Source organism: Triticum aestivum, chromosome 1D, assembly GCF_018294505.1.
Source record: "Triticum aestivum cultivar Chinese Spring chromosome 1D, IWGSC CS RefSeq v2.1, whole genome shotgun sequence".
NCBI lineage: Eukaryota > Viridiplantae > Streptophyta > Magnoliopsida > Poales > Poaceae > Triticum > Triticum aestivum.
Window position 1 is genome coordinate 155,036,089 of NC_057796.1, and position 26,467 is coordinate 155,062,555.

The following is a 26,467-nucleotide window of genomic DNA, read 5'->3' on the forward strand; positions in this document are numbered from 1 at the left end:
TTCACTTGACCCCTTCGAGGATGGTATACTACTTGACACTTCTCCCGTGTGCATGCATAGGTATTGTCGGAGCTTCACGGATGTTGAGGAGGAGTGCAAGCGCCAAGGAACAACTACACCATCCGCGAGGGAAGCCTGGAAGCGACGACGGAAGAAGACGGAGCTGCTGAAGCTACAGCGGCCGGACATCCGGCGCCTGTGCAGCCGCCAAGGAGCTACACCAACAGACGGCCAACAGCATCAGCGGCCGGACGTCCGGCGCCTCGCCAAAGCCCAGACATCCGGCCCTTCCCCCGGAAATCCAGCATCGATGACAGAACGCACCCGAAGTTTGGCCACTTTAGCCCGGACATCCGGCCCGAGCCCCAAACATCCGGCGCCTCGCGAAGCCCCGGACATCCGGCCCCCCAGCCCGGACATCCGGCGCCTGCCTGCGCGCAGCCACGGGCCAGAGGCCCATGTATCCCTTTCCACTTACCCCTTCGAGGCTTAGACTATAAATAGACCTCCCCCTTCTCCTTTCTAGGGTTAGCAAAGTGATAGCTCATTTGATAGAGAGCTTTGCTCCTTGTACCACTCTACTCTTGAGAGAGAGAGAGAGAGACTACTACTCCTTATGGAGGCCAAGACCTCCATCTAGGAGAAGATCCTGCGGGATATATCATCAAGACCCCCTCTTGGGCAGCCCCCTTCAAGACCTCCTCATGGAGATGAACCTTACCTTGTATCTTTCCCTTTGTTTTATCATGTACCTTGTGGATCTTGTGTGTTTGATTGTCTAGTGGATGTGTGATTGGACTTGTTCTTGAGTGTTCCCCTTTGTGATTTATTTCCGTTCTTCCCCGTGTTCATTGTGTTCTTCGAGGGAACCCACTCCAATCGTGAAAGATCAACCTACACCGGGTTAGCCCCGTATCAGTTTACTTGCCACCAAATCTGATATTGATGAGCTAGATTTTAGCAAATCTGTTTGCTATGCTTTTGTGTGCAAAGAGGCATTATTTTCATTCGAGGACGTGCCTTCCTCTTTGCCCCCTGCTGTCACTAACATTTTGCAGTAGTTCGCTGACGTCTTTCGACAAGACGTGCCACCGGGATTACCACCTATTCGAGGGATTGAGCATCAAATTGACCTAAATCCCGATGCATCGCTACCCAACCGTGCACCATACTGTACCAATCCAGAGGAGACGAAGGAGATTATGCGTCAAGTACAGGAACTGCTCGGCAAAGGCTATATACGCGAATCTCTTAGTCCTTGTGTTGTTCCTATTATTCTAGTGCCGAAAAAGGATGGTACGTCGTGTATGTGTGTTGATTGTAGAGGCATTAATAATATTACTATTCGTTATCGTCATCCTATTCCTAGGCTAGATGATATGCTTGATGAATTGAGTGCCTCTACAATATTCTCCAAAGTTGATTTGCGTAGTGGATACCATCAAATTCGTATGAAATTGGGAGATGAATGGAAAACAGCATTTAAAACTAAGTTTGGTTTATATGAGTGGTTAGTCATGCCTTTTGGGTTAACTAATGCACCTAGTACTTTCATGAGACTAATGAACGAAGTTTTATGTGCTTTCATTGGACGATTTGTGGTAGTCTATTTTGATGATATACTAATTTATAGCCAATCTTTGGAAGAACATTTGGAACATTTACGTGCTATTTTTATTGCTCTACGTGATGCACGTTTGTTTGGTAACCTTGGGAAGTGCACCTTTTGCACCGACCGAGTATCTTTTCTTGGCTATGTTGTTACTCCACAGGGAATTGAAGTTGATAAAGCCAAGATTGAAGCTATTGAGAGTTGGCCGCAGCCCAAAACGGTCACACAAGTGAGGAGCTTTCTTGGACTAACTGGTTTCTATAGGCGTTTTGTTAGAGATTTCAGCACCATTGCTGGACCTCTCAATGAGCTTACAAAGAAGGATGTGCCTTTTGTTTCGGGTACCGCACAACAAGAAGCCTTCACGGTGTTGAAAGATAAGTAAACACATGCTCCTTTAGTCCAACTTCCTGATTTTAATAAGACTTTTGAGCTTGAATGTGATGCTAGTGGAATTGGATTAGGAGGTGTGTTATTACAAGATGGCAAACATGTTGCATACTATTCCGAAAAATTGAGTGGGCCTAGTCTGAACTATTCTACTTACGATAAAGAATTATATGCTCTTGTACGGACCTTAGAAACATGGCAACGTTATTTATGGCCCAAAGAATTTGTTATACATTCTGATCGTGAATCTTTGAAACACATTAAAAGTCAAGCGAAACTGAACCGTAGACATGCTAAATGGGTTGAATTCATTGAGACTTTCCCTTATGTCATTAAACACAAGAAGGGTAAAGAAAATGTTATTGCTGATGCATTGTCTCGTCGTTATACTATGCTTTCACAACTTGACTTTAAAATATTTTGTTCGGAGACCATCAAAGATCAATATGTGCATGATGCTGAATTTAAATATGTATTGCAGAATTGTAATGAAGGGAGAACATGGAACAAGTTAGTCGTTAATGATGGATTTGTGTTTCGTGCTAACAAGCTATGCATTCCAGCTAGCTCCGTTCGTCTTTTGTTGTTACAGGAGGCGCATGGAGGAGGATTAATGGGACATTTTGGCGTGAAGAAGACGGAGGATATCCTTGCTACATATTTCTTTTGGCCAAAGATGAGACGAGATGTTGAGTGTTTTGTTGCTCGCTGCACTACATGTCAAAAAGCTAAGTCACGACTCAATCCTCATGGTTTATATATGCCTTTGCCTGTGCCTAGTGTTCCTTGGGTGGATATATCTATGGACTTTGTTTTAGGTTTACGTCGAACAAAGAAGGGGAGGGATAGCATATTTGTTGTTGTGGATACATTTTCGAAAATGGCACACTTTATACCATGTCATAAAAGCGATGATGTTGTTAATGTTGCTGATTTGTTCTTTCGTGAAATTATTCGTTTGCATGGTGTGCCAAACACTGTCGTTTCAGATCGTGATACTAAATTTCTTAGCCACTTTTGGAGATGTTTATGGGCTAAGTTGGGACTACACTGCTTTTTAGTACTACTTGTCACCCCCAAACTGATGGACAAACTGAAATAGTCAATAGAACTTTGTCTACTATGCTCAGGGCTGTTTTGAAGAATAATAAGAAAATGTGGGAAGAATGCTTGCCTCATATTGAATTTGCTTATAATCGTTCATGATTTCTACTACTAAGATGTGCCCTTTTGAAGTTGTGTATGGTTTTCTACCTCGTGCACCTAGTTGCCTCTTCCATCTTAGGAGAAGGTAAATTTTGATGCTAAACAACGTGCTGATTTGATCTTCAAAACGCATGAGTTAACTAAGGAAAACATTGAGCGTATGAATGTTAAATATAAGGGTTGAAAACATGTTGTCTTTGCACCTGGAGATCTTGTTTGGTTACATTTGCGTAAGGATAGGTTTCCTAATTTGCGCAAATCTAAGCTAATGCCACGTGCTGATGGTCCTTTTAAGGTGTTAGAGAAAATAAATGATAATGCATATAAACTTGAGCTGCCTGCAGATTTTGGGGTTAGTCCCACTTTTAACATTGCAGATTTGAAGCCTTATTTGGGTGAGGAAGATGAGCTTCGGTCGAGGACGACTTCATTTCAAGCAGGGGAGGATGATGAGGACATCAATACCATTGTTACACCCACAGCCCTTACTGTTACATATACTGGACCAATTACTAGAGCTCGCGCACGCCAATTAAATTACCAGGTACTTTCGTTTCTTGATAATGATTCTCATGTTCATGAGAATATGATGCTGCCTAAATTGGATACATTTGTTTTGCTTACAAATGAAGGGCCTAGCTTGGAGAAGGATGAACATTGGAGCAAGGGGAACAAGAACGGAGTTACAAGTGATGATTTCAGGACTTTGCAGCCACCATAAGCAGTACAAGATGCCACTTCATAAATTTCGTCCAGAGGCTATTCTAGGTGCTGCGTCACCTTATTATTGGTCCAGGCCCATGTAATTTCGAAATACATAAGTACAGGCTGTTTTTAGAGTCTGTATGTGTGGGGAAACAAGAGATAGGGTTGGTTTCAGACCCCTTCCCCAAGGGCCACGAAATTGCCCCCTCTTCCTCCATATATACAGCTCTTAGGGCACCGTTTAGAATTAGGGTTTTGTTTAGATTAAAAGTTCGCCATAGCTGCAACTTCGCGTACTTCGTTTGTGTTCAACGACCAGAGAAAGGCGTCACGGAACCCCACCTTCATTAATAAAGCTTTCATCTTTTATTCGCAATATCCAGATTGCAATCTCAGTTTCTTGCTTGTTCTTTGTTTGCTCGCAGAAAATAGACCCTCGTGGTCAGGTTGATCGTGCTCCGGCGTGGTCAATAACCCCTCGGAAGTTGGTTTAGCGATTGCTAAGGTGCGACGTCTTCGCACATTCGTAGTCGGATCATCAAAGTCGACTCCCACAGAAAATGATTGCTATCTCATCGAAACATCGGGACACCTTCGCCTCTATCAACAGTTCATCCTCACTCCATTTATGCACTCGAAAAATTATAGGTCATTCCGAGTTGTGCAAGATGGCTCGTCGGTGCGATCATCTTACCTTGAAAGTTGTATTCACGGTCTGTCCCGCGATGTTGTATCCATAAAACGGCAACAATTTTGCCACAAAAATGCATTGGTGCTCCATGACCCGCCAATACTACCACAACCAAAAGTTTTATGCGCCCGTAACCCACTCTCGGGCTTCAACAACATTTCGGAGGCAAGATTCGGCTTGTAAAATTGAGTTTCAGACGATTTTATGCTTGAGGTATACTCTGTCACCCTCTACCACCCTTCCGTGAGCTCACTTAGGGACTGATATATGGACAATAACATATAGAACATTGCACCATCCTTCCATTACAAACTAGAAAGACTACATGTTCAGTCACGACACAAGAAGGAGGCTCTTCGTCACATCGAAACCCAAGAATTGATGCTTTACATGGTCAATCACCCATCTCGCTACCACCCTCACATTGTCACCAGCGGATGCATTATTCTTGAAGCATAAAGTACATAACAGTTCATCCTCACTCCATTTATGCACCCAGAAAATTATAGGTCATTAAGAGTTGTGCAAGATGGCTCGTAGGTGCGATCAACTTACCTTCAAAGTTGTATTCACGGTCTGTCCCGCGATGTTGTATCCATAAACCGGCAACAATTTTGCCACAAAAACTCCATTGGATCTCCATGACCTGCCAAAACCATCATAACCAAAAGTTGCATGCGCCCGTAACCCACTCGCGGGGTTCGTCAACATTTCGGACACAAGATCCGGCTTGTAAAATTGAGTTCCGGACGATTTTATGCTTGACGTATACTCTGCCACCCTCTACCACCCTTCCGTGAGTTCACCTACGGACTGATATATGGACAATAACATATAGAACAATGCACCATCCTTCCATTACACACTAGAAAGACTACAGGTTCAGTCACAACACAAGGAGGAGGCTCTTCGTTACATCGAAACCAAAGAATTGATGCTTTACATGGTCGATCACCCATCTCGCTACCACCATCACGTTTTCACCAGCGGAAGCATTATTCTTGGATCATAAAGTACATAATAGTTCATCCTCACTCCATTTATGCACTCGAAAATTATAGGTTATTCCGAGTTGTGCAAGATGGCTCATCGGTGCATCATCTTACCTTGAAAGTTGTATTCACGGTCTGTCCCGCGATGTTGTATCCATAAAACGGCAACAATTTTGCCACAAAAACTCCATTGGAGCTCCATGACCCGCAAATACTATGACAACCAAAAGTTTTATGCGCCCGTAACCCACTCTCGGGCTTCGACAACATTTCAGAGGCAAGATCCGGCTTACAAAATTGAGTTCCAGACGATTTTATGCTTGAGGTATACTCTGCGACCCTCAACCACCCTTCGGTGAGCTCACCTGCGGACTGATATATGGACAATAACATATAGAAAAATGCACCATCCTTCCATTACAAACTAGATGTAACATCCCAAATTTTCAATTTGGAATGTTATACATTAGATCATCATTGCATAGCATATTTTATTGCATTTTGGCAAATCCTCGAAAATCCTAAGCAACTCAAGGACCCTCGGAGAGAGTTGGGGATTTTTCGCGATTTTCATATTTGATTTTTATCAAATAATAAAACGAGGATTTTTGGTTTTAATTATTTTTCTCTCCGCAAAATATTTCGTATTAAAATAAATGCGAGGAGAAAATATGACTTCTCCAAAATAATTGAAATATTGGAGGAAAAATATTAAAATCAAATATTGGATTTTATTCGGATTTTATTTGCAATTTTAATTGCATTAGAAAAATTGCACGTTTTCAAAACTGTTTTTTTGGGCCAAGAAAATGTTCATCTCGTTCTAATTATTTTAATTAGCCGGTGAAAATTTGTCTTGGCATTTTTGGATTTTTATTTATTTTTCTACGATTTTTTAAAAAAATTACAAAATCGTGCCAGCGCCGACTGGGCCGAAGCCCAGCCGACGGCCCCGCCCAGCCGCGCCTCCGTCTCCCTCCCGAGCACGGCAGCGCCGCCGCCCGAGTCCCGCACGACCCCGCCGCACGCCGCCTTGCCCCCTCCCCCACGGCACCCCCTCCCTCTCCATATATACTCCCCCAGCCCCGCCGCCCTCCCTCACCCCGCCCCCGACCCGAAGGCGCCGCCGCCGAGAGGAGCGCCGGAGCCGACCCCGCCGCCCGAAGGAGCCGCCGCCCCGGAGCCCGTACGCCGCCCCCTCGTCGCCCCTCGCCTCCCCGACGACGCCCGCACCCCGCCGCCCCTCGCCGCACCCCGTAGACCCCGCCGGAGTACCTCGCCGAGGTAACCGCAGCCGCCGCCGCCGTGCCGGTTTAAAAAAAACGTTCGGTTTATTTTTTTAAACCCTGGATTTTTTTATAGATCGGTTTATTTTTTTGGTTTAGTTAGTTAGTGAATGTTCACCGATCCGTTCGTTTTAACGAACGTGTTCGTCGGTTAGTCGCAGCTAACGAACGTCCGTTCGTTTAACTGTTCGTCAGTTTTCTTTTTCGTCGGATTTTCCGCGTTTATTCCAGATCGCGATTTCTGATCAGATTTTCGTTCTGGTATATCTTTTAGCTCATTTATCGGAATCAGGCGATTCAAGCGCCTAGAGTTTCACCTCGAAATTCTCTTTCCATTTAACCTATTCAAACAAGTTTTTGCTACTGTCAAATTTGACTTAGATCGAGATTAGTAAACGAAGCTTGTTTCTTTCGCCGTTTGACTTTCGTTGCTTCGCTTGATTCGATTCTTTGTGCAAACCGGAATTCTTAAGTTGAACTTTCTGGTTAGATCTTTATTTGAGTTTTACCTGTGCATTAGATGAGTGCTTATTGTATGCTTGTTTGTTTGCGATAGAGTACCCGGAGTGCGCCGCTTGCTACTTCGAATCTCTAGGTTTCACGGATCATCAGCAAGGCAAGTAACACTTTGATCATACCTCTTTTACTACCCAGTTTTATTGCATTAGACCAATCCTCAAACATTGCATGATTAGGATCTAATTAAATTGTGGGTATTGGGAAGTAGTTGAGGTAGTACCTATTGCCCTGTTTATTATCAAACCTTTGGGAGTTACTTCTACGTTTGCTCATATTGCTATGCTATGCTAGTAGACGTGGATTGGGTTTGAGTGTTACCATGACAGATGTGAGATTGTTAATTAATGGTTAACCTTAAGGTGGCAACTAAAACTCACATCTGGGTGGATTGAGGTACCTGGGTATTCCAGGATTGCTTTTTTTTTGGACCGCCACCCAGGTTCAAAGGAATCATGAGATTATTCATGCTAGAAACTTCCGTGTGCAGCCACAAGCTATTATGGGCTCTAGCATAGTTGACTAAGTTGTGTGAACTCTTACGTGGTAGACTAGCAGATGTAGGGGATGTAGGTTGGTACGGTCTATCACATCGTAAGGTGCAAACACTTCTGAAAGACTGTGTCTCGGTCATCCGTTTCTCAAACACCATGAAGTGCGAGAATCCCAACGGAGGAGATCGAGTCTTGTGGGGAAAAGTGCACAAACCTCTGCAGAGTGTATAAACTAATCGTGGTTAGCCGTGTCCCCGGTTATGGACATCTTGAGTATCTAGTACTTGGATTATCATGTGAATCTCATCATGTTACTTTAATTAATTTTGTTGGGTTAATGAGGATACTTAATTGGGATTGAGGATGCTGTCAACCATTCTCAATGTTTAACAACCACCATGATAGTTAAATAAAATTTATTCCTTTGCAGTAGGGAAAAATTGGCTTTTCGCAAAACTGTAACCATAGAGCCTTCCACCAGCCATATATGCATGTAGTATAGCATTATTATGTTCATTACTCTCTATGTGTTACATTGCCAGCATATTCCATGTGCTGACCCATTTTCGGGCTGCAACATTTCATATTGCAGACTTTTCAGACGACGAGTAAGGTGCCTTAGGTCGTGGTCTTATACTCAGTGATGCCGTTGGAGTTGATGGACTCACTTATCTTCCAAGTCTTCCGCTGTTATCGTTTTAGATGGCCTTAAGCCATATTTGTCATACTTATTTCTCTCTTGAGATACTCGATGTAATAAGTGTGTGATTGCTACTCTGTTATAAATCCTCCATTTGTACTGTGCGTGTCAGCATTACTGATCCAGGGATGACACTGGTGCACAGAAGCACAGACTGTTTGAGGTCTGGTCACTACAAAGGTGGTATCAGATCACACGCTGACTTTAGGACACGACCACTAAGCTTAAACCCTAGAACACTACTCTCTTCTCATTTCTGACTCCTCTCCACTTTCTACTCTTTTAGGAATGGCGGATGCAAGGAACAAGTTCATGCAACCGGATGAAGATACACCTTTTGGACGACACTTGAAGGAAGTCACTAAGTACCTGAACATCGGAATACCAAGCTTCACCGGGACTTACAAAGCCACACTACCAGAAGAGGAGCGCTGGAAGATTCAAGTTCAAGTTCTAGGAAGGACGTTTACGCCAGTCACTGAGCCTATAGGTTTTCCTTTGATGCACCAACCTGGAGTTTAGGGAAGAGCATGGCAGCCCACATCTCTATGGGACGCATTGGAGAAGTCTACCATAGGGAGCTTAAGGATACTATTTATCAGATTTGTGGACGCCGAGATGAGCAATGGGAGATGATCAGCACCAAGAAGGATGGATCAATTGTAGCTTTCATCCAGGAGCAAAACTAGCACATTCGTCGCGAGGAGAACCAGATGTGCGCAGACATGCTAGATCTGAAGAAGGCATTGACCAAGATCACGGAGTTGGAGGAAGAACTCAAGTCTACGCGCGATGGATATGAGGAGGAGATCGCCACGTTGTTGGAGATGAATGACGACCTGATAAAGAAGATCAGAGTATTCATGGGAGACCCAGCACCAGGAGGAGAAGATGACGATTCTACTTGCCCGGATAACTACATCATCATCGACGACACCGACTCAGACCCCAGTAAAGATGACTTTGTTGATGAAGCTGGAGCAGATATCATGGAGTCTTCGACCGATCAAAATTTCTAGTAGACCACCATAATCAGTAGTAGTATTTCCCCCATGTATATAGTATAGTCCGAGCACTTTGTAACGATAGTTAGATCGATTGTATGCCTTGTTTGATTTGATTAAGTGATATTGATTGTGTTTGTCTCATGATCATATGGGTAGTGTTTTCCCTCTAGACCTCATTCTATTCTAAATTCTCATCTTTTCTAAACCTATCAGATGCCTCCGAGACGCCACACCGGATTTGTTTTCCCACCGGAGATCGCTCAGTTGATTCAGCAGCAGAATGCCCTGATGCAAGTGTTAGTGCAGAACCAAGGCAACAACAACAACAACCCACCACCACCACCTGTTGATCACTTAGCCCGTTTCTTGAGGATAAATCCGCTGGTGTTTTCCAGCAGCACCGAGCCGATTGTTGCAGATGATTGGCTCCGCAAAGTTGGAAGGGAGTTGACCACTGCAGGATGCACAGATGCGGAGAGAGTGCGTTTTGTCGCACATCAGCTTGATGGACCCGCAGCATCATGGTGGGAGAATTACACAGCCACACACCCTATTGACACTGTCACATGGGACCAGTTTCAGCAAGATTTCCGTACTGCCCATGTTTCAGCAGGAGCTATGGCTACGAAGAAGCGTGAGTTTCGCAACCTACGCCAAGGAGGACGCACCGTAGGCCAGTATGTGGAGGACTTTAGTAAGTTAGCACGTTATGCTCCAGATGACGTTGCTACAGATGCAGCCAAGCAGGAGAAGTTTCTGGAAGGACTGAATGATGAGCTGAGCATGCAGTTGATGGTAGCAACCTTCAACAACTACCAGGAGTTGGTAGATAGAGCTCTCATGATTGAAGGGAAGCAGCAGCAGATTGAAAACCGTAAAAGGAAGTATGGACAAGGAAAGTACAATTCTGGAGCTCAGCAGAAGCGACGTTTTACCCCGAAATCGGGAGGACAGTTTCAGCATACCCATGGAGGAGGTAGTTCGCACAACCATAATGGCTCCAAGAATGGTAATGGGAATGGAGGAAGCAGCGGCCAGAACCGTACCAACCCTTCAACCCCAGCTAAGAGAGACCTGAGCCAAGTCACTTGCTTTAAGTGCCAGAAGACTGGACATTATGCCAATGAATGTCCTGAAGCCCAGAATGGAAATGGCAATGGAAGCTCTGGGAAGAAGCCGAACCCTTTCAACAAAGGACATGTGAACCACGTTAGCATGGAGGAGGTAGAAGCTCAGCCAGATGCAGTAATAGGTAAGTTTTTGGTTAAGTCATTTACTGCACTCGTTCTTTTTGATACTGGTGCATCGCATTCATACATATCAAGGGGATTTGTGGATAAGTATAAACTGCCAACCCAAGCCCTTAGGTCACCCATGTTAGTAACCTCGCCAGGAGCAGAGTATATGGCTAGTTTATGGTGTGATCGGTTACCATTAAGGATTGGTAACTACGTGTTTCCCTCGGACCTAATAGTACTGGAATCGCAAGGATTGGATGTGATATTAGGCATGGATTGGTTATCAAAGTATGGAGGGAACATTGATTGCACCAGTAAGTCGATTTTGCTTACCACCCCAGAAGGAAGAAGGATTAAGTATGTATCCCGGCATATGCCGAAGAGGACTCAGGTGAATTCCTTATCAGGAGTTGTACAGGAAGAAGTACCAGTGGTGGAGGATTACCCGGATGTATTTCCAGAAGAGTTGCTAGGCATGCCACCAGATAGAGAGATTGAGTTTTTGATTGAGCTTTTGCCAGGCACAGGGCCGATATCTAAGAGACCGTACAGGATGCCCGCTAAGGATTTGGAAGAGATTAAGAAGCAGATTAAGGAGTTACTGGATAAAGGCTATATTCGCCCAAGTTCTTCACCTTGGGGATCACCCATACTTCTAGTGGAGAAGAAAGATGGATCGTTGAGGATGGTTGTTGATTATCGTGGATTGAATGAAGTGACCATCAAAAATAAGTACCCACTGCCGATGATCAATGATCTGTTTGACCGATTACAAGGAGCTAAGGTATTTTCCACGATCGATCTATGATCAGGATACCATCAGTTGAAGATTCGAGAGCAGGATATACCTAAGACGGCTTTTACCACCGGGTATGGGCTGTACGAGTATACCGTTATGTCATTTGGTCTGACTAACGCACCTGCCTATTTCATGAACCTGATGAACAAAGTGTTTATGGAGTTTTTGGATAAGTTCGTCGTAGTGTTCATTGATGACATTTTGGTCTACTCAAAGAATGAAGAGGAGCATAAGGAACATTTGCGTTTGGTACTTGAGAAGCTCAGAGAACATCAGTTATACGCCAAGTTCAGCAAATGTGAGTTTTGGTTGAAGGAAGTTGGATTCCTCGGACATGTTATATCCGGGGAAGGAATAGCAGTAGACCCCGCCAAAGTCGACACAAACTGGGAATCACCCACATCAGTTGGAGAGATCCGGAGTTTTCTTGGACTTGCAGGATACTACCGGAGGTTCATTGAGAATTTCTCAAGGATTGCTAAGCCCATGACAGAGCTGTTAAAGAAGGACACCAAATTCAATTGGACTGAGGAATGTGAAGCTAGTTTCCAAGAGTTGAAGAAACGTTTGGTTACATCACCAGTGCTGATTCTGCCAGAACAACGCAAGGATTATGAAGTATATTGCGACGCTTCACGTCGAGGACTTGGAGCAGTGCTAATGCAGGAGGGAAGAGTTGTTTCATATGCTTCACGACAACTTAAACCCCATGAGAAGAATTATGCCACACATGATTTGGAGTTAGCAGCTGTAGTACATGCGTTGAAGACATGGAGACATTTTCTCATCGGAAATCACTGTGAGGTGTACACGGATCACAAGAGTTTGAAGTACATTTTCACGCAGAAGGAGTTGAATCTCAGGCAAAGGAGATGGTTGGAGCTCATTAAGGATTATGATATGAGATTGCATTATCACCCAGGGAAGGCTAACGTAGTAGCTAATGCGTTGAGCCGCAAGAGCCATGTTAACACCCTCATGACCGGAGAGTTACCGAAATTATTAGCCAAGGATCTTCGCGAGCTATGTTTGGAGATAGTTCCAAGAGGCTATTTAGCAACGTTGGAGATTCAGTCTACCTTGATGGAAAAGATCAGGGAAGCTCAGAAGACAGACAAGGAGATTGCAGAAATAAAGAAAAGGATGAGCAAAGGAAAAGCCAAGGGATTTCGTGAGGATGAGCACGATACCTTATGGTTTGAGGACCGCGTTTATGTGCCCAATGATCCGGAGATCAGGAAGTTGATCTTGCAAGAGGCCCATGATTCACCGTATTCGATTCACCCAGGAAATACCAAGATGTATTTGGATTTGAAGGATACTTTCTGGTGGACCGGAATGAAGAAGGATATTGCGGAGTATGTAGCAGTTTGTGATGTATGTCAGAGAGTGAAGGCAGAGCATCAGAAGCCAGCAGGATTGCTACAGCCATTGCCTATACTCGAATGGAAATGGGATAAACTAGGCATGGATTTTATCACGGGATTGCCCAGGAGTCGTTCAGGCTATGACTCAATATGGGTTGTAGTCGATCGTTTGACGAAGGTAGCTCATTTCATCCCAGTGATGACCACTTACACCAGTGCTAAGTTGGCAAAGATATACATGACTAGGATCATATGTCTGCATGGAGTTTCGAGGACCATTGTATCAAATAGAGGAACCCAGTTTGCTTCGAAGTTTTGGAATCAGTTACATGAAACCTTGGGTACCAGGCTAGAGTTTGGTACAACCTTTCACCCACAGACAGACGTACAGACCGAGAGAGTCAATCAGATTTTGGAAGATATGCTGAGAGCTTGTGCGCTAGATTATGGATCTAGTTGGGACGACAATTTGCCGTATGCAGAGTTTTCTTACAACAACAGTTATCAAACCAGTTTGAAGATGGCCCCTTTCAAAGCATTGCACGGAAGGAGGTGTAGAACACCATTGTTGTGGAACGAAGTTGGAGACCACCAGTTGTTTGGACCAGATTTGATTAAAGAGTCTGAACAGAAAGTGAAGTTGATTCGCGATAGGCTCAAGGTAGCCCAATCTAGGCAGAAGAGTTATGCGGATTCTAAACGCAAGGAGACAGTTCACAAAGTTGGAGACAGAGTTTATCTTTGTGTATCACTACTTCGAGGAGTGAAGCGCTTTGGAGTTAAAGGAAAGTTAGCGCCACGTTTTGTAGGACCATACAAAGTTTTGGAGCGTATGGGAGAAGTTGCCTACAAGCTGGAATTGCCTGAAGGATTGTCAGGAGTTCATGATGTATTTCACGTTTCCCAGTTGAAGAAGTGCCACGCAGATATGGCTGATATACCACTGAGAGATACGGTGTCTTTGGAACTGATTCAGTTGGATAGTGATTTGACCTATGAGGAGAAACCGGTTAAGATTCTAGAGTATGCCAGCCGAGTCACCCGCAGCAAGGTTATCAAGTTTTGCAAAGTTCAGTGGAGTCACCATACCGAGGACGAAGCCACCTGGGAGCGAGAGGAAGATCTACGGAAGGACCACTCTCACCTATTTTCTAGCCAACCCGAATCTCGAGGGCGAGATTCATCTTAAGGGGGTAGGTTTGTAACATCCCAAATTTTCAATTTGGAATGTTATACATTAGATCATCATTGCATAGCATATTTTATTGCATTTTGGGCCAAGAAAATGTTCATCTCGTTCTAATTATTTAATTACACGGTGAAAATTTGTTTTGTCATTTTTGGATTTTTATTTATTTTTCGACGATTTTTTTTGGTTCGGCGAAATTATTTAAAAAAAAAAGTCGCGCCAGCGCCGACTGGGCCGAAGCCGAGCCGACGGCCCAGCCCAGCCGCGCCTCCGTCTCCCTCCCGAGCACGACAGCGCCGCCGCCCGAGTCCCGCACGACCCCGCCGCCCGCCGCCTTGCCCCCTCCCCCTCCATATATACTCCCCCAGGCCCGCCGCCCTCCCTCAACCCGCCCCCGACCCGAAGCCGCCGAAGCCGAGAGGAGCGCCAGAGCCGACCCCGCCGCCCGAAGGAGCCGCCCCCCCGGAGCCCGTACGCCGCCCCCTCGTCGCCCCTCGCCTCCCCGACGACGCCCGCACCCGCCGCACCTCAGAGACCCCGCCGGAGTACCTCGCCGAGGTAACCGCAGCCGCCGCCGCCGTGCCGGTTTTTTTTAAACCGTTCGGTTTTTTTTAAACCCTAGATTTTTTTATAGATCGGTTTATTTTTTTGGTTTAGTTAGTTAGTGAACGTTCACCGATCCGTTCGTTTTAACGAACGTGTTCGTCGGTTAATCGCAGCTAACGAACGTCCGTTCGTTTAACTGTTCGTCAGTTTTCTTTTTCGTCGGATTTTCCGCGTTTATTCCAGATCGCGATTTCTGATCAGATTTTCATTCTGGTATATATTTTAGCTCGTTTATCGGAATCAGGTGATTCAAGCGCCTAGAGTTTCGTCTCAAAATTCTCTTTCCATTTAACCTATTCAAACAAGTTTTTTCTACTGTCAAATTTGACTTAGATCCAGATTAGTAAACAAAGCTTGTTTCTTTCGCCGTTTGACTTTCGTTGCTTCGCTTGATTCGATTCTTTTTGCAAACCGGAGTACATAAGTTGAACTTTCTGGTTAGATCTTTATTTGAGTTTTACCTGTGCATTAGATGAGTGCTTATTGTATGCTTGTTTGTTTGCAATAGAGTACCCGGAGTGCGCCGCTTGCTACTTTGAATCTCTAGGTTTCACGGATCATCAGCAAGGCAAGTAACACTTTGATCATACCTCTTTTACTACCCAGTTTTATTGCATTAGACCAATCCTCAAACACTGCATGATTAGGATCTAATTAAATTGTGGGTATTGGGAGGTAGATGAGGAAGTACCTATTGCCCTGTTTATTATCAAACTTTGGGAGTTACTTCTACGCTTGCTCATATTGCTATGCTATGCTAGTAGACGTGGATTGGGTTTGAGTGTTACCATGAGAGATGTGAGATTGTTAATTAATGGTTAGCCTTAAGGTGGCAACTAAAACTCACATCTGGGTGGATTGAGGTACCTGGGTATTCCAGGATTGCCTGTTTTTTTGGACCGCCACCTAGGTTCAAAGGGATCATGAGATTATTCATGCTAGAAACTTCCGTGTGCAGCCACAAGCTATTATGGGCTCTAGGATAGTTGACTAAGATGTGTGAACTCTTACGTGGTAGACTAGCAGATGTAGGGGATGTAGGTTGGTACGGTCTATCACATCGTAAGGTGCAAACACTTCTGAAAGACCGTGTCTCGGTCATCCGTTTCTCAAACACCATGAAGTGCGAGAATCCCAACGGAGGAGATCGAGTCTTGTGGGGAAAAGTGCACAAACCTCTACATAGTGTATAAACTAATCATGGTTAGCTGTGTCCCCGGTTATGGACATCTTGAGTATCTAGTACTTGGATTATCATGTGAATCTCATCATGTTACTTTAATTAATTTTGTTGGGTTAATGATGATACTTAATTGGGATTGAGGATGCTGTCAACCATTCTCAATGTTTAACAACCACCATGATAGTTAAATAAAATTTATTCCTTTGCAGTAGGGAAAAATTGGCTTTTCGCAAAACTGTAACCATAGAGCCTTCTACCAGCCATATATGCATGTAGTATAGCATTATTATGTTCATTACTCTCTATGTGTTACATTGCCAGCATATTCCATGTGCTGACCCATTTTCGGGCTGCAACGTTTCATGTTGCAGACTTTTCAGACGACGAGTAAGGTGCCTTAGGTCGTGGTCTTATACTTAGTGATGCCGTTGGAGTTGATGGACTCACTTATCTTCCAAGTCTTCCGCTGTTATCGTTTTAGAGGGCCTTAAGCCATATTTGTCATACTTATTTCTCTCTTGAGATACTCGATGTAATAAGTGTGTGATTGCTACTCTATTATAAATCCTCCATTTGTACTGTGCGTGTCAGCATTACTGATCTAGGGATGACACTGGTGCACAGAAGCACAGACTGTTTGAGGTCTGGTCGCTACACTAGAAAGACTACATGTTCAGTCACAACACAAGGAGGAGGCTCTTCGCCGCATCGAAACCCAAGAATTCATGCTTTACATGGTCCATCACCCATCTCGCTACCACCCTCACGTTTTCACCAGCGGATGCATTATTCTTGGAGCATAAATTACATAACAGTTCATCCTCACTCCATTTATGCACCCGAAAAATTATAGGTCACTCCGAGTTGTGCAAGATGGCTCGTCGGTGCGATCAACTTACCTTGAAAGTTGTATTCACGGTTTGCCCCGCGATGTTGTATCCATAAACTGGCAACAAACTTGCCACAAAAACTCCATTGGATCTCCATAACCCGCCAAAACAATCACAACCAAAAGTTGTATGCGCCTATAACCCACTCGCGGGGTTCGACAACATTTCGGAGGCAAGATCCGGCTTGTAAAATTGAGTTCCGGATGATTTTATGCTGGAAGTATACTCTGCCACCCTCTACCACCCTTCCGTGAGTTCACCTACGGACTAAATATATGGCCAATAACATATAGAACAATGCACCATCCTTCCATTACACACTGGAAAGACTACAGGTTCAGTCATGACACAAGGAGGAGGCTCTTCGTTGCATCGAAACCCAAGAATTGATGCTTTACATGGTCTATCACCCATCTCGCTACCACCCTCGCGTTTTCACCAGCGGATGCATTATTGATGTAGGGTGGAACCCTAAACGACCGATCTTTCACGAAATGATGAGGACATCAATACCATTGTTACACCCACAACCCCTGCTACTATACATATTGGACCGATTACTAGAGCTCGCGCACGCCAATTAAATTACCAGGTACTTACGTTTCTTGGTAATGACTCTAATGGTCATGAGAATATGATGCTGCCTAAATTGGATACATTTGTTTTGCTTACAAATGAAGGGCCTAGCTTGGAGAAGGATGAACATTGGAGCAAGAACAAGCATGGAGTTGATGGCATGCGCAAGGGAGACAAGAACAGAGTTTCAAGTGTTGATTTCAGGACTTTGAAGCCACCATAATGAGTGCATGAACCCTTGGACGAAATATACAAGATGCCACTTCATAATTTTCGTCCAGATGCTATTCTAGGTGCTGCGTCACCTTATTTTTGGGCCAGGCCCATGTAATTTCGAAATACTTCAATATAGGCTGTTTTTAGAGTCCGTATGTGTGGGGAAACAAGAGTTAGGGTGGGTTTCGGACCCCTCCTCCAAGGGCCACGAAATTCCCCCCTCTTTCTCCATATATACAGCCCCTAGGGCATCGTTTAGACTTTGAGTTTTGTTTAGATTAAAAGTTCGCCATAGCTGCAACTTCGCGTACTTCGTTTGTGTTCAACGACCAGACAAAGGCGTCACAGAACCCAACCTTCATTAATAAAGCTTTCCTCTTTTACTCGCAATATCCAGATTGCAATTTCAGTTTCTTGCTTGTTCTTTGTTTGCTCGCAGGAAATAGACCCTCGTGGTCAGGTTGATCGTGCTCCGGCGTGCTCAATAACCCATCGGAAGTTGGTTTAGCGATTGCTAAGGCGCGACGTCTCCGCACGTTCGTAGTCGGATCGTCAAAGTCGACTCCCACAGAAAACGATCGCTATCTCATCAAAACATCGGGAAGTTCGCCATAGCTGCAACTTCGCGTACTTCGTTTGTGTTCAATGACCAGACAAAGGCAACACAGAACCCCACCTTCATTACTAAAGCTTTCCTCTTTTATTCGCAATATCCAGATTGCAATCTCAGTTTCTTGCTTGTTCTTTGTTTGCTCGCAGGAAATAGACCCTCATGGTCAGGTTGATCGTGCTCCGGCGTGGTCAATAACCCCTCGAAAGTTGGTTTAGCGATTGCTAAGGCGCGACGTCTTCGCACGTTCCTAGTCGGATCGTCAAAGTCGACTCCCACAGAAAACGATTACTATCTCATTGAAACATCGGGAAAGCTTCGCCTCTATCAACAGTTCATCCTCACTCCATTTATGCACTCGAAAAATTATAGGTTATTCCGAGTTGTGCAAGATGGCTCGTCGGTGCGATCATCTTACCTTGAAAGTTGTCTTCACGGTCTGTCCCGCGATGTTGTATCCATAAAACGGCAACAATTTTGCCACAAAAACTCCATTGGAGCTCCATGACCCGCCAATACTAACACAACCAAAAGTTTTATGCGCCCGTAACCCACTCTCGGGCTTCGATAACATTTCGGAGGCAAGATCCGGCTTGTAAAATTGAGTTCCAAGCGATTTTATGCTTGAGGTATACTCTGTGACCCTCTACCACCCTTCCGTGAGCTCACCTACGGACTGATATATTGACAATAACATATAGAAAAATGCACCATCCTTCCATTACAAACTAGAAAGACTACATGTTCAGTAACAACACAAGGAGGAGGCTCTTCGCCGCATCAAAACCCACGAATTGATGCTTTACATGGTCAATCACCCATCTCGCTACCACCCTCACGTTTTCACCAGCGGATGCATTATTTTCGGAGCATAAAGTACATAACAGTTCATCCTCCCTCCATTTATGCACCCGAAAAAATATAGGTCATTCCGAGTTGTGCAAGATGGCTCGTCGGTGCGATCAACTTACCTTGAAAGTTGTATTCACGGTCTGTCCCGCGATGTTGTATCCATAAGCCGGCAACAATTTTGCCACAAAAACTCCATTGGATATCCATGACCCGCCAAAACAATCACAACCAAAAGTTGTATGCGCCCGTAACCCACTCGCGGGGTTCGACAACATTTCGGAGACAAGATCCGGCTTGTAAAATTGAGTTCCGGACGATTTTATGCTTGAAGTATACTCTGCCACCCTCTACCACCCTTCCGTAAGTTCACCTACGGACTAAATATAAGGACAATAACATATAGAACAATGCACCATCTTTCCATTACACACTAGAAAGACTACAGGTTCAGTCACGACACAAGGAGGAGGCTCTTCGTTGCATCGAAACCCAAGAATTGATGCTTTACATGGTCTATCACCCATCTCGCTACCACCCTCGCGTTTTCATCAACGGATGCATTATTGATGTAGGGTGGAACCCTAAACGACCGATCTTTCACGAAATGATGAGGACATCAATACCATTGTTACACCCACAACCCATGCTACTATGCATACTGGACCGATTACTAGAGCTCGCCCACGCCAATTAAATTACCAGGACTTTGTTTCTTGGTAATGATTCTAATGTTCATGAGAATATGATGCTGGCTAAATTGGATACATTTGTTTTGCTTACAAATGAAGGGCCTAGCTTGGAGAAGGATGAACATTGGAGCAATAACAAGCATGGAGTTGATGGCATGCGCAAGGGAGACAAGAACAGAGTTTCAAGTGATGATTTCAGGACTTTGAAGCCACCATAATGAGTGCATGAAGCCTTGGACGAAATATACAAGATGCCACTTCATAATTTTCGTCCAGATGCTATTCTAGGTGCTGCGTCACCTTATTTTTGGGCCAGGCCCATGTAATTTCGAAATACTTCAATATAGGCTGTTTTTAGAGTCCGTATGTGTGGGGAAACAAGAGTTAGGGTGGGTTTCGGACCCCTCCTCCAAGGGCCACGAAATTCCCCCCCTCTTCCTCCATATATACAGCCCCTAGGGCATTGTTTAGACTTTGGGTTTTGTTTAGATTAAAAGTTCGCCATAGCTGCAACTTCGCGTACTTCATTTGTGTTCAACGACCAGACAAAGGCGTCACAGAACCCAACCTTCATTAATAAAGCTTTCCTCTTTTATTCGGAATATCCAGATTGCAATTTCAGTTTCTTGCTTGTTCTTCGTTTGCTCGCAGGAAATAGACCCTTGTGGTTAGGTTGATCGTGCTCCGGCGTGGTCAATAACCCCTCGGAAGTTGGTTTAGCGATTGCTAAGGCGCGACGTCTTCGCACGTTCGTAGTCGGATCGTCAAAGTCGACTCCCAAAGAAAACGATTGCTATCTCATCGAAACATCGGGACACCTTTGCCTCTATCAAGTGGTATCAGATTTCTAGGTTGCTCGGTGAGATTTTACAGTTTTTCGCAGTTTAGATCGAGTCTGTTCTTCATACCTATAGTCCACAAAAAAGCCAAAAAAAATATTAGGGTTAGTTCATCTTATCCGAACCAATCTAAGCCTTTGCATAATCTTTTCTGTATTTGCTTTGTTGAATTTCCGGTTGCATCGTCGTGTCAAGTTGCTGGTCCTAGCGTCTAGTACTTTAGAGTTTCGAGTTCTGTTCACAAGTTGTCACGCCGCCGCCGCACCATCGTCATCACCGCTGCCATATACCACCATTGTCATCACCGTTGCCATATACCTCCATCATCATCACCGCTGCCATATACCACCATCGTCATCACCACTGCCATATACCACCATCGTCATCGCCGCTACCATATACCACATATCCACCGCCATCACGCTAATCCGAGTCCACCTCCATCACAGATTCGCCACCACTCCTTGTTCCATCGCCCTACAAATATCCGCCACCAGTCCGAGTTTCCACCAGATTCATCTCCGCCACCAGTCCTGGTCTGAGTCCAGTAATTATTGCTTTGTTCTCGATTTCCAGATCACGCGATACTCCGAGTCGTGACAGAGTAGGACTCCCCAACTTCCGAGCCATCCGCAGAAGAAAAATAGTTCCAGTTTAAAAATAAACTAAGTCTGGAAAATTCCGGCTAGGAAGTTTTTAGGACATTTGTAGACTTTTTCTAAAAAAAATTGTTGCGGAGCAAAAAAAAAGAGGAAAAAAGTGCAAAAAAAAAGTGAAAAAAGAAAAAAAATCAGAGTGTGCTCCTCCCTTGTTTACGTGCAGCGCCATGATTTTGTTAGTGTTCTAGGCTCGCGTCTCTAGTATGGTCTAGCCTAGGACCAGCACAGTACCGTCGTTGAGCGTTTATTCAACTTTGCATCTCTGAATTGATTATTGCTGACCCTTTTTGCTACCATATTATAAGCCTTCCCAGCTCCACATACATCTACATCGTGCATTTGACTTTCCCTGGTAATCGCTCTATCCAAGCTTTGAGAGTTTTGACTACATCGGTTGCCGATCACCGCCTGCTGCTGGGTATGAACTGGTAAGAATTTGAGATTTGCTTGATGGATTTGTGACACCCACCACCACCACTTGTTAGTAGTCTATAGGATCATATTCTTGTGTGTTTCTATTGCTGCTAACCATGCCAGGATCACAAGCCGACGAGATTCACTTGGAGAACTTAACGAACAAGGAGCTTCATGATAAGTTTCAGCAAATGATGACTGAACAGGTGCAAGATGTGCTGAACAATTTTGAAGAGGCCATGGAGAAGATCACTGGCCTTGAGAAGACGTTCAAAACAAAGCTCGAGAACAGATTTAATGAACTGCTTGCGCGTCTTCCACCACCGGCTGCACCTGCCGCACCTCTACAACAACAACAACAACAACAACAACAACAACAACAACAACAACGACGACGACGACGACGACGGCGACGACTACCTCCACGTCGGGAAACAGCCCTCCGCCGAGCGAGTCGTGTCCCTCTTCAGCCTGGCGAAACAGCTGGTGCTGCTGTTGATACTTCTGTGGCTCCTGCTGCTGATGTGGAGGAGGATGATTATGCGGGAGATTACGAGGATGAGGTTGCTCAAAATCAGAACTACGTGCAACCACCAGCACCACAACCACCAGGTCGTCCACATGCAAATAATGGCAATGTTAGGGCTAACCCTTAGGTACGAGATCATGACCATCTCCCTAAACTGAAATTAAATATTGCACCACTTGAGGGTAGATATGTTCCTGATATATATCTTACTTGGGAGTTAGAAACTGAACAACGATTTACATGTTACAATATCCTGAGGAGAGACGTGTTCCTGCTGCTGTTTGTGCTTTCACTAGCTTTGCATGTGTTTGGTGGTCTGAACATTGTAGATTATATCCTGTTCCAGCTACTTGGGCTGCTTTGAAAACTGTTATGTGTACTCGTTGGGTTCCACCATATTATCAACGTGAATTACTTCAAAAATTGCAGCGCTTAAGACAAGGAAAAAATACTGTAGAAGAATATTATCAGGAATTACAAACTGGCTTGATTAGATGTGGTATTGTTGAGGAGAATGAAGCTATCCTTGCACGTTTTATGGGTGGATTAAATAGAGAGATTCAGACCATTCTAGAGTATAAGGATTATAATAATATCACTCGTTTATTCCATCTTGCTTGTAAAGCTGAACGTGAAGTGCAGGATCGACAGGCATTGGCGCGAACTAACTTTTCTGCAGGTCGACCTTCATCATGGACACCACGTGCATCATCTACTTCCACTGCACCATCACCTCCTTCAGGTGCCACCTCCAACCATGATACAAGAAAGCAGGCACAACCACCACTATCTGCCAAGAGCACACCTGCCGGGCCTGCACAGAGCTCTTCTTCTTCCATGGCGTCAAAAGGGCACACAAGTGATATTATTTGTCGTCGTTGTAAGGGAAGAGGACATTTTGCGAGAGAATGCAAATCTCAGCGTGTGATGATTGCTACTGAGGATGGTGGGTATGAGTCCGCTAGTGACTATGATGAGGAGACTTTGGCTCTTATTACACATGAAGAACATGGTGGAGATGATTCTGATCATGAGACGCAATACATGGCTGCTGAAGATGCTGACAGGTATGAATGTTTAGTTGCTCAACGTTTTTTGAGTGTGCAGGTTACACAAGCTGAGCAAAATCAGAGGCATAATTTGTTCCATACAAAGGGAGTTGTGAAGGAACATTTTATTCGCGTCATCATAAATGGAGGGAGTTGCAACAACTTGGCTAGCATGGAGATGGTGGAGAAGCTATCTCTCACCACAAGACCACATCCACATCCTTACTACATCCAATGGTTCAACAATAGCGGCAAGGTTAAGGTAACACATACTGTTCGGGTACATTTTAGTATCTCTACATATGCTGATTATGTTGATTGTGATGTGGTACCTATGCAAGCATGTTCCTTATTACTTGGTAGACCATGGCAATTTGATAAAAATTCTGTACACCATGGTAGAAACAATCAGTATACTCTTGTTCATAAGGATACAAATATTACTTTGCTTCCTATAACTGATTCCATTTTGAAAGATGATATTCATAGAGCTAATAAAGCAAAACAGGAGAAAAATAAGAGTGAAAATCAGATTGTGGCAAAAGAATTTGAGCAACAAATGAAGCCTAATAATAAACCATCTAGTGTTGCTTCTAAAATTAAATTGAAAAGTGCATGTTTAAATGCCACCAAATCTGATATTGATGAGCTAGTTTTTAGCAAATCTGTTTGCTATTCTTTTGTGTGCAAAGAGGCATTATTTTCATTCAAGGACGTTCCTTCCTCTTTGCCCCTACAATCACTAACATTTTGAAGGAGTTCGCTGACGTCTTCCCACAAGACGTGCCACTGGGATTACCACCTATTCGAGGGATTGAGCATCAAATTGACTTAATTCCCGGTGCATCGCTACCCAACCGTGCACCATACCATACCAATCCAGAGGAGACGAAGGAGATTATGTGTCAAGTACAGGAGCTGCTCAACAAAGCTTATATTCACGAATCCCTTAGTCATTGTGCTATTCCTATTATTCTAGTGCCGAAAAAGGATGGTACGTCGCGTATGTGTGTTGATTGTAGAGGCATTAATAATATTACTATTCGTTATCGTCATCCTATTCCTAGGTGTAGCGACCAGACCTCAAACAGTCTGTGCTGCTGTGCGTCAGTGTCATCCCTGGATCAGTAATGCTGACACGCACAGTACAAATGGAGGATTTATAACAGAGTAGCAATCACACACTTATTACATCGAGTATCTCAAAAGAGAAATAAGTATGATAAATATGGCTTAAGGCCATCTAATACGATAACAGCGGAAGACTTGGAAGATAAGTGAGTCCATCAACTCCAACGGCATCACTGAGTATAAGACCATGACCTAAGGCACCTTACTCGTCGTCTGAAAAGTCTGCAACATAAAACGTTGCAGCCCAAAAACAGGTCAGCACATGGAATATGCTGGCAATGTAACACATAGAGAGTAACGAACATAATGCTATACTACATGCATATATGGCTGGTAGAAGGCTCTATGGTTATGGTTTTGCGAAAAGCCAAATTTTCCCTACTGCAAAGGAATAAATATTGTTTCACTATCATGGTGGTTGTTAAACATTGAGATGGTTGACAGCATCTCAATCCCAATTAAGTATCATCATTAACCCAACAAATTTAATTAAAGTAACATGGTGATGAGATTCACATGATAATCCAAGTACTAGATACTCAAGATGTCCATAACCGGGGACACGGCTAACCATGATTAGTTTCTATACTCTGCAGAGGTTTGTGCACTTTTCCCCACAAGACTCGATCGCCTCCGCTTGATTCTCGCACTACATGATGTTTGAGAAACGGATGACCGAGACACAGTCTTTCAGAAACAATAACTCTTTACTACAGGTGGACAGTTACACCTACTTTCCCCTACATCTGCTAGCCCACCTCTTCAAGAGATCATGTAACCTACTCAACTATGCTAGAGCCCATAATATCTTGTGGCTGCACACGGAAGTTTCTAGCATGAATAATCTTATGATCCCTTTGAGCCTGGGTGGCGGTCCTTAGAAAAACAGGCAACACTGGGTTCTCCAGGTGCCTCAATCCACCCAGATGTGAGTTTTAGTTGCCACCTTAAGTAAACCATTAGTTAACAATCTCACATCTGTCGTGAATATCTCTCAAACCCAATCCACGTCTACTAGCATAGCATGGCGATATAAGCAAACGTAGAAGTAACTCCCAAGGGTTTGATAATAAACAGGCAATAGGTACTACCTCAACTACATCCCAATACCAACAATTTAATTAGATCCTAACCATGCAATGTTTGAGGGTTGGTCTAATGCAATAAAACTGGGTAGTAAAAGAGGTATGATCAACGTGTTACTTGCCTTGCTGATGATCCGTGAAACTTAGCGATTCGAAGTAGCAAGCGGCGCACTCCGGGTACTCTATCACAAACAAACAAGCATACAATAAGCACTCATCAAATGCACAGCTAAAACTCAAATAACGATCTAACCAGAAAGTTCAACTTAAGAACTCCGGTTTGCAAAAAGAATCAAATCAAACGAAGCAACGAAAGTCAAATGGCGAAAGAAATAAGCTTCGTTTACTAATCTGGATCTAGGTCCAATTTTACAGTAGCAAAAACTTGTTTGAGTGGGTTAAACGGAAAGAGAATTTCGAGACGAAACTCTAGGCGCTTGAATCGCCTGATTTCGATAAACGAGCAAAAAGATAAACGAAAACGAAAATCTGATCAGAAATCGCGATCTGGAATAATCGCGGAAAATCCGAAGAAAAAGAAAACTGACGCACAGTTAAACGAACGGACGTTCGTTAACAGCGTCTAACCGACGAACACGTTCATTAAAATGAACGGGTGAGTGAACGTTCACTAATTAAATAAACCAAAAAGAAATAAACCGATCTATATAAAAAAACTAGGGTTTCGAAAAAAAATAAACCGGGGTGGTTTTAAAAAAAAACGGACGGCGAACGGCGGCGGCTCCGGCTAACCTCTGGCGAGGCTCGGGACGGGGCTCCGGCGGGTCGGGCAAGGGCGGCAAGGGGCGGGGGGGCATCGGGCGTCGAAGGGCGACGAGGGCGGCGCCGTACGGCGTCGGGGCGGGGACGGGGTGAGGAGAGGGCGGCGGGGCTGGGGTATAAAAGGAGGGGGTGCCGTGGGGGAGGGGGCAAGGCGGCGGGCGGCG